Below are 7,962 nucleotides of genomic sequence, written 5' to 3' on the forward strand. Positions count from 1 at the left end.
CAAAGCAGTTTTTGAGTATCTCCATCCCAATCATATTTGGGAGGTAAGCAACACACAAATTAGAAGTCTAGCAAACAAAAATAAAAAACAAACCATGTTCTTCAGCAAAAATTGAGTAAATCCTAAGCTAATCATTTCAAAATTCAAATGTCTACCTTTAAAAATCAGCAAGATGGAGGGGTGCCTCGGTGGCTCAGTCGGTTAGGCGTCCGACTTCAGCTCGGGTCACGATCTCACGCTCCATGAGTTCGAGCCCCGCGTCAGGCTCTGGGCTGACGGCTCAGAGCCTGGAGCCTGCTTCTCATTCTGTGTCTCCCTCTCTCTCTCTGCCCCTCCCCCGTTCATACTCTGTCTCTCTCTGTCTCAAAAATAAATAAACGTTAAAAAAAATTTATAAAAATCAGCAAAATGGAAACAAAATAAAATTTGGCAGGAATATGGATCTCTTTCCAGGCTGTTCTATGATTCAGCCCAAGTTTTCCCCTCCCATTTTTGGATGTTTGACCACCTAGCAGCTTTGATTTGCATCTTCCATGATTTGAAAGGACCTTACACATCTCTTAAGCATTTTGATTGTTTGCATGGAAAATTTGAAATCAATATCTCCAGAGACTCTTGAGAAATCTGAAGGGAAAAAAGCTTAAAATCAACCTCTAAAAACCAAATTCCAGAGTAAAATAACAAAGTCAAGAGCACCAAACAAGTAGAGAGATGATCATCCTCTACAGTAAATATTACTTTCTTTGAACATTTTACCCTCTGTTATTACAAACAACAAAACATATGCACATACGTGTGTGTGTGCGCGTGCGCACGTGCATGCACGCATAACCACATTCTTTTCAAGGGATTTGCCTTTGGCAGAAAAGAGTAAGGATCCTACTGAAGGCCTTGGAACATGAAGGAAGTAGGTGAGTGACCACTCTATTGGCTTCTGTTTGGTGTCTGAAGATGATCCAGAAGTAATACCGATGGATCCATCTCTCTCCAAAGTGCTGGAGGCCTGCACCAGTCGGTTCCTTATTTTACCTTCTTCTGATCCAGTGTGGTGCTCTGCACCTCACAGGAGACTGATTACTGTTGACTGGTTTATATTGCCAGGCAGAGTTATAGAGAAATTTGAAAGTTAATGAACAATTTAATTCTCCAGAGGATGTCTGAATCATCTGGAGAATTTCGGTAGTATAGACATGACAGCTGTGATATACGTAATTTCACAAAACACTGGGGTTACCTGAGAGCCATTTCTTATCACCCAAATCACTTTAGAATGAATCTTGACAATGATCAGCAATGATACATTATGAGTGGCATGCCAACAGAAGCCCAAATGTGAGATATCAACCATGAGCTAATGTTTCTCTGATAGGCATGATTCAAAGATAGACCATTATGGCCTTCAACTACCCATAAAGATCCATTTTATAAAATACTATTATTATTTAATTATGAATGTGGCAGTAGGCTCCAGGTTTTTACGTATGCCCTGAAGCTATCACTAAAATATTTCAGATAATATAAAAGCATGTACCTGTGTAAATGCTAATAATAACAATACCATGGCAGAGCAGAGCAGAAAGTTAAAAAAATAGAGCAGAACTGTGCGTGGGGGCTCTGGTAATTGGAAGAGTCAATGGCCATATGATTCAAGAAAATAGTCTCCCTCGAGAAGGAGACTGATTGTCCTGCATTTATACAGCAGCTAACCAACACTAAGCACACTTTCCTTTGCATATTATTGGTGCCAGCCCGATGAGGCAGAAAATTGCATCGTGTCATTTAATTTCCCAATCTTTGTTTTCATTGTATTAATCTTTTGGCTTTGCTTCACTTTATAATTTGAAGGCTCAGCAAGAAGCAAACCAAATGGAAATTCAGCTTACTTTCATGTCTAGCTGAATGTGTTTGGTGCAGTTTCCAAAAGTTTAATTCTACGTAATACTGTCCATGAATAATAATAGGCTTCTTCTGCATGCAGACTTATTAGTGTTTATTAAGGGTTGCCTTAAAGTTTCTGGGAAATGTGCCCAAAAGTCAGTCACCAAAACATGATTAACAAATTGGTTACAGAAGGAGAACAGATAATTTTTAAAAACAGAAGTATATCATCCTGCCAAGAAATAAGAACTAAAACCCTCAAAAATGGATTTAACCTAAGTGAGCTTATCTTTTCTTTCTTTCTTCCTTCTTTCCTTTCTTTATCTTCCTTCCTTCTTCCCTTTCAGTTATTCCAATAAAGAAAATAAAAGGAAATATATATAAAACAATGTAGATGATTCAGATTCCAGAGAGCTGCACAAGAAATTAGTATCTTACAATATAAATAAAAGGCATTCACAGTTTTTAGGGGGTGACAGTGGTATCTAGAACTTTGAATTGCTTGGACTTTGGAGTCAGACCAACCTGGCTTCATCTCCTGCCATCTCTACTTGCCAGCTATGTGTGTTTTGATGAGTTGTTTCACCTCCCCAAGCTTCACTCCCATGTCTATAAAATAGTGAATCTATAAGGAGTATCTGGCAGGGTTGTTACGAAAAGTGAATACGAAGTGTGTATAAACACCTAGCGCTGTACCTGGCATCTAAGACACCCTCGATGGGGGCCATGTGACATTGCTGTAGGAGCTGCTCACTGTTGCTACCACTGTCATCAATGTGTACTCAATAAAAGTGAATGAAAGGGTGTAAATATCAGCCAGGTCACGTTGCTTACCTCTACCACAATAACTCCAATGTCACAAATATTGCATTTGAGAATACTGAGCTTTGAAGACGGAGTTTCCTTTTCCTCCTGACTTGTGTTATTTGTAATGATGGCAAGCTTGCAATATATAACTGACCTTAAAACTGGAATATACCTTCTACATAGCTTTTTCATTGGTATAAATGTTATTATTCAACCTATCCACTTCACCAAAGATGTTCAACTACTGATTTTTTCATGCTTGTGGGTCAATCTAAAATATGGCTTATAATGAGGCATAAATAAAAAAAAATACCAGAGAACCAAGGAGGAATGCGTGAAATCACATTTGGAGTAGACAGTGGGTCACTTAGCTTCTCAGATCTCATAATCCTTAAGTCCCTCTTTAAGGCAACATTTTAAGAAGTCCAGTGGGTCTTACAAACATGAGTAAGAAGAAAATAAATGGAGAGAAAAATTTACTACACTTCCTCAAATCAAAGTAATGTTCAGATGAAAATCCCTTTCTAGTTTAAATTTTCTAGTTCTTTCCTGATAACCAATTCCTTTGATAGATCTCGATTCATGTGACACACCAGCCAAGGCAGGTATTATTGAGTCCACTTCAAAGATGAGAAAAACCAAGGATGGGGAAGGTTATGTGACATGTCCAAAGCTATATAACTACTAAGTGGCAGATTTGAGGCTTGAATTAAGGCCATCTGAGTCCAAATTCAGTGTTCACACATCACACTGGTGCCTAACACTTCACAGCTGAAAACCCTTGCCATCTCTATTCTGAGGAAAATGCAGTGATTCAAGAAATAGGCTGAATATCCATAGAAATGGACTGGTAAAGGTTACTTTCTTAAGAAGAACATCAACTTTGACTTGTTTGTTTTTAAAGAATATATCACTTGAGAAGAGACAGGTTAGAATTTTGCTGTGTTTACTTTTGTTAACTTCCCTTTTTAAAAAAGTGCAGCATCACATCTTTTTATTTTAGCTCAAAAGAGTGGAAATACTGTTTTCTCATTTTCCTCAGATTCCCATCATGCTATTTGTGCCAACCAATCCATCACAAATTGTAGAAATGACATCCCTCCCCAAGCTGAACTCCCCAGGCATCCACAAGTAGTAACTAAAAGACCCTGGGCTTCTGGTGACATAGACTTCACTTTTTTCAAGAGTCCCTGGAAATAATGTAAAATTACAAGAATTTGCACTCCTAGTCAGCTCGAAATACCTGCTAAGTTTGTTACTATACATTCGTCTCAAAGTGAGTCATCGCTGTTATAAAATGAATTGGCTTTATATAAATGTCAGTTCTGGGTTATATTTGTCAAGAAACTCAACCTGTTTCTAATACCTTGTTTGAAATCAGAGGATGGATGAGCTTCTGTCATACAGTATGACATGGTATAAATTTATCGAGCCTATTTTTGCCCAGCGATGGAGGTGCCTTAGGAAGTTAATTACCAGCACTTTGTGCTAACTGACAAGCAACTTCTTAGCTCCATGAATGCTATCCCAAATAGTTAATCATGAAGCTAATACAGATAAGGTGGAAGTATGCATGCATCATCAGGACAAGCAAATTATATATATATATATAAAAGATCATTATGAGTTCTGTAGCTAATGTTTAAGGTTGTTCCTTAATGCTATTACCAGTTGCCTTTTCAATTTTTCCCCAAGATTTTTTAACTGTTAAGGTATCTTTTATTAGCTCAATTCATTTCCTATTAGTCTTGGAATTTAACAAGGCTTCATGGCAAAGCAGGTCTGGAAGAAATCTTATTAACTTTCCCTCAAGATAATAAGTCCCATATGGAATAAACAAAGAAATCCAACTCCCAAAAGACAGAAGTCATTAGAGTCAATGGAGGGTTAATGTGGTTTTTAATAGGAGACCCATTACAATTCTCAGGCCCCATAAAGTTGGTACCACACTGGGCATCTATTTAAATATAATCAGAGTGGTTCCATTATTATCCTCCCCTAAGGAAAAAGTAACATCTTTCTCCCTATAGGCTCAGATTTTTCTCAGGGAATTATATAAGGTCTGTCATCTCTTTTCATATAAATAAACAAGACACTGTTTGTCTTTCCTGAAAATTTTTCACTAATTAAAAAAACCTTTATTCCATTGCTCATCAGAAAATGAATTTGAATTGGGAATTAAAGTAAGTGGCTCTAGTGTGAAAATTAGTAAAATTGATTTTTACTAATCAATTAGTAAAAATTAGTGAAAATTAGTAAAATTGATATTTTATATAATTTTGTATCAGGTATGAATGCATGTAATACATAAAAATATGTTTTCTACCATAATTATTGCTGAATATTCCATACTTCATCTATAGCCTCCTCTGGAAAGCATCAAGCCTAGGAAGAAAAGAATGATGACACAATTCAAATAACTAATTCAGGGGCGCCTGGGTGGCACAGTCGGTTAAGCGTCCGACTTCAGCCAGGTCACGATCTCAAGGTCCGTGAGTTCAAGCCCCGCGTCGGGCTCTGGGCTGATGGCTCAGAGCCTGGAGCCTGTTTCCGATTCTGTGTCTCCCTCTCTCTCTGCCCCTCCCCCGTTCATGTTCTGTCTCTCTCTGTCCCAAAAAAAATAAATAAACGTTGAAAAAAAAATAACTAATTCAGAAAACTAAGAATAATTTCCATCATTGAAATTGCGTGAAAAAATAAAGATCACCATTTGGAAGGGCCTCAGGAGAGTAAGGTACAGTCAAAGAAAATTTATATTTGGAATGATAGGACAAATTTTAGTTTGGGATTAAGAAAACCTTGGCTTAGATACCCTAACTGGAAGAGTGACTTTGGCCAGATCATTTCACTTATAAATGCTTTTATTTCCTTGATCAGGGATCATTTCTTGATCAGGGACAACAAATAGATATCATCTGAAGTCCCATAAATACTAAACTAGTAGGGGAAGTCTGGAGGACAGATTGAACACAGCTCAGCAGGAAACAAAGTTCAATTAGTAATATCTGCCAAGGAAGGGGAAGGTGGGGGCATGTGAGCATGAATTCACCATCACCAGATTAAAGGATTCCTAAAATTCTCTTTCAAATTCTCACATTATTTGATTCTATTAAACTATTACCAGAAGAAATTTCTTTTCTTTTCCAGTATTTTTACTTGCTAAAAAGAAATGTCCATCTCAACTCAAAGCAGAAAGATGTGAGCCACTAACTTTGGAAATATTGAACAGTATGATGCCCAATTTGACAAAAGACAGACTCAAAATAAAGAAAATGTGGAAGGAAAGTTGGGCTCAGCGGGCCTGAAGATTCCCTATGAGTCCAAGAAGTTTCTAGATGGAAAAGAGCACTGTTACTCCAACTTGCCCTCCCTCACAGACTAACAGGCAAACACCAAATTAACTCCATAAAACTAGAAAATTGTTTAAGTTGGTAAAGATTTCCCTGGAAATGATCCATTTCCCCCCAATCCAATGACATAGCAATATTCATTGCTTATAATGAAGGATAAAGACTGGATAATGCAGATTAAAGTATTGCCAACTTCAAGGTTTACCAGTAAGCTGATTTGCAAGACAACAATATTTCATATAATGTGCTGTAATGTTATATATCAATGTTTAATAAGCACTTCATAAGTTTTGGCAAGCAAATGAGAAATGGATTACCACAGAGAAGTGATGAAATATTTATAATGCACAATAGCTACTATTACATTGTAGCTGTTCAAGAAATCTTAATAGTAAATTGAATGGAAATATAATACTGTAATGGATGTGGAAGTGTTCAATCGGCCATTTATAATGAAATATGAAAGTGTTTAAAGAGAGTAAATACATTTGTAATGGTTTTTGATTAGCTATAACTATATATGATTCAACCATCCATTATGAATAGTGTGCAGATATTATGATGGTGTGTAATATTACAGTAAAGTGGCAGCCTTGGAGAAATTTGTTACGAATCTTTAGTAAATGTCAATAATTAAATCCAAGCATTACTTTGGAGAAAATTCTTTCACCTACCATACTTTCCTAAGAATTTTAAATTATATTTCTTTAATAAGTGCTCCTTATTTGTGGTTAGTGGTACGGTTTTTCATTTTTTATAAATCATAAAATTGACCTCTGTTTTTGTTCATAGAAGACTTTCTATTTATAGTAAATGGGCCAAAAACAACAAGGAATTATATCATACACACACACACACACACACACACACACACACACACACACTACCAGGAAAGAAAATATTCTCTAAAATTAAGACAATTGTATAGAATTATCAAAAAACTCCAGTCTCTGTACTGTTAGTACAATTCTTGTATCTCAAACAGCCTTTCGTTCCTTCAACAAACCCTTCATCACACCTCTGTTTAACACCCTTAAATAGCTTTCCGGTTGCCATAGGAAACAGACAACAGTCCCTACTAGACCTACAGAGTATGCCAAAGCTCTTGTACACCCAGCCACCTCATACTCCATTCTGGTTCTCTAAGTTCCAGCTGCACCTGCCTCCTTTTGAGGCCTCAAAATAAGTCCATCTAGTTCTTGTCTCAGATGCTTTACATATATTCCCTCTGCCTGAAACACCTCTCCTGCCCCACAGCCCCATTCGTGCTTCAGAGCTCAGCTCCTTCATCACTCCCCACATGCTTGGTCAGGCTCTCCTAGGAGGTTCTCATGGCACTCTCTACTTCTCTAATTATCCCCTTGTCACAATCAGAATTAAACAATTAATGGTGTAAGTTGTCTCACATCTAACTCTTCTACAAGAATGTAAATTCCATGAGGGAAGGGACTGTGAATCTCTTATGTCTCAATTGTCTCCAACCTTGGGAAAGTATCTTGTGCATAACAATGTTCAATGAATATTCAAAGAATATTAATGGGTATATAAACAAAAAGCCCACTCACAGACATTGTGTTAGTTACCAAGAAGACAGGAACAAGGTAGAACCCAAAATTACTTCTGGGGCCCCTGGGTGGCTCAGTCAGTTAAGTGTCTGACTCTTGGTTTAAGCTCAGGTCATGATCTCTTGGTTTGTGAGATCAATTCCCACATCAGGCTCTGAGCTGACAGCACAGAGTCTGCTTGGGATTCTCTCTCCCTCTCTCTCTGCCCCTCCCCTCCTCAAAAATAAACATATAAACATTAAAAAAATTACTTCATTAATTCTGATCTTGGTCTTATGGAAGCCAACTGCTGTAATCAGATCAGAATATTATTCATAAGTTCAGATATTTGTTTTTTTAGGCTTGTAAAGTGTTCCTGCCAG

Source organism: Lynx canadensis, chromosome B2, assembly GCF_007474595.2.
Source record: "Lynx canadensis isolate LIC74 chromosome B2, mLynCan4.pri.v2, whole genome shotgun sequence".
Lineage (NCBI taxonomy): Eukaryota > Metazoa > Chordata > Mammalia > Carnivora > Felidae > Lynx > Lynx canadensis.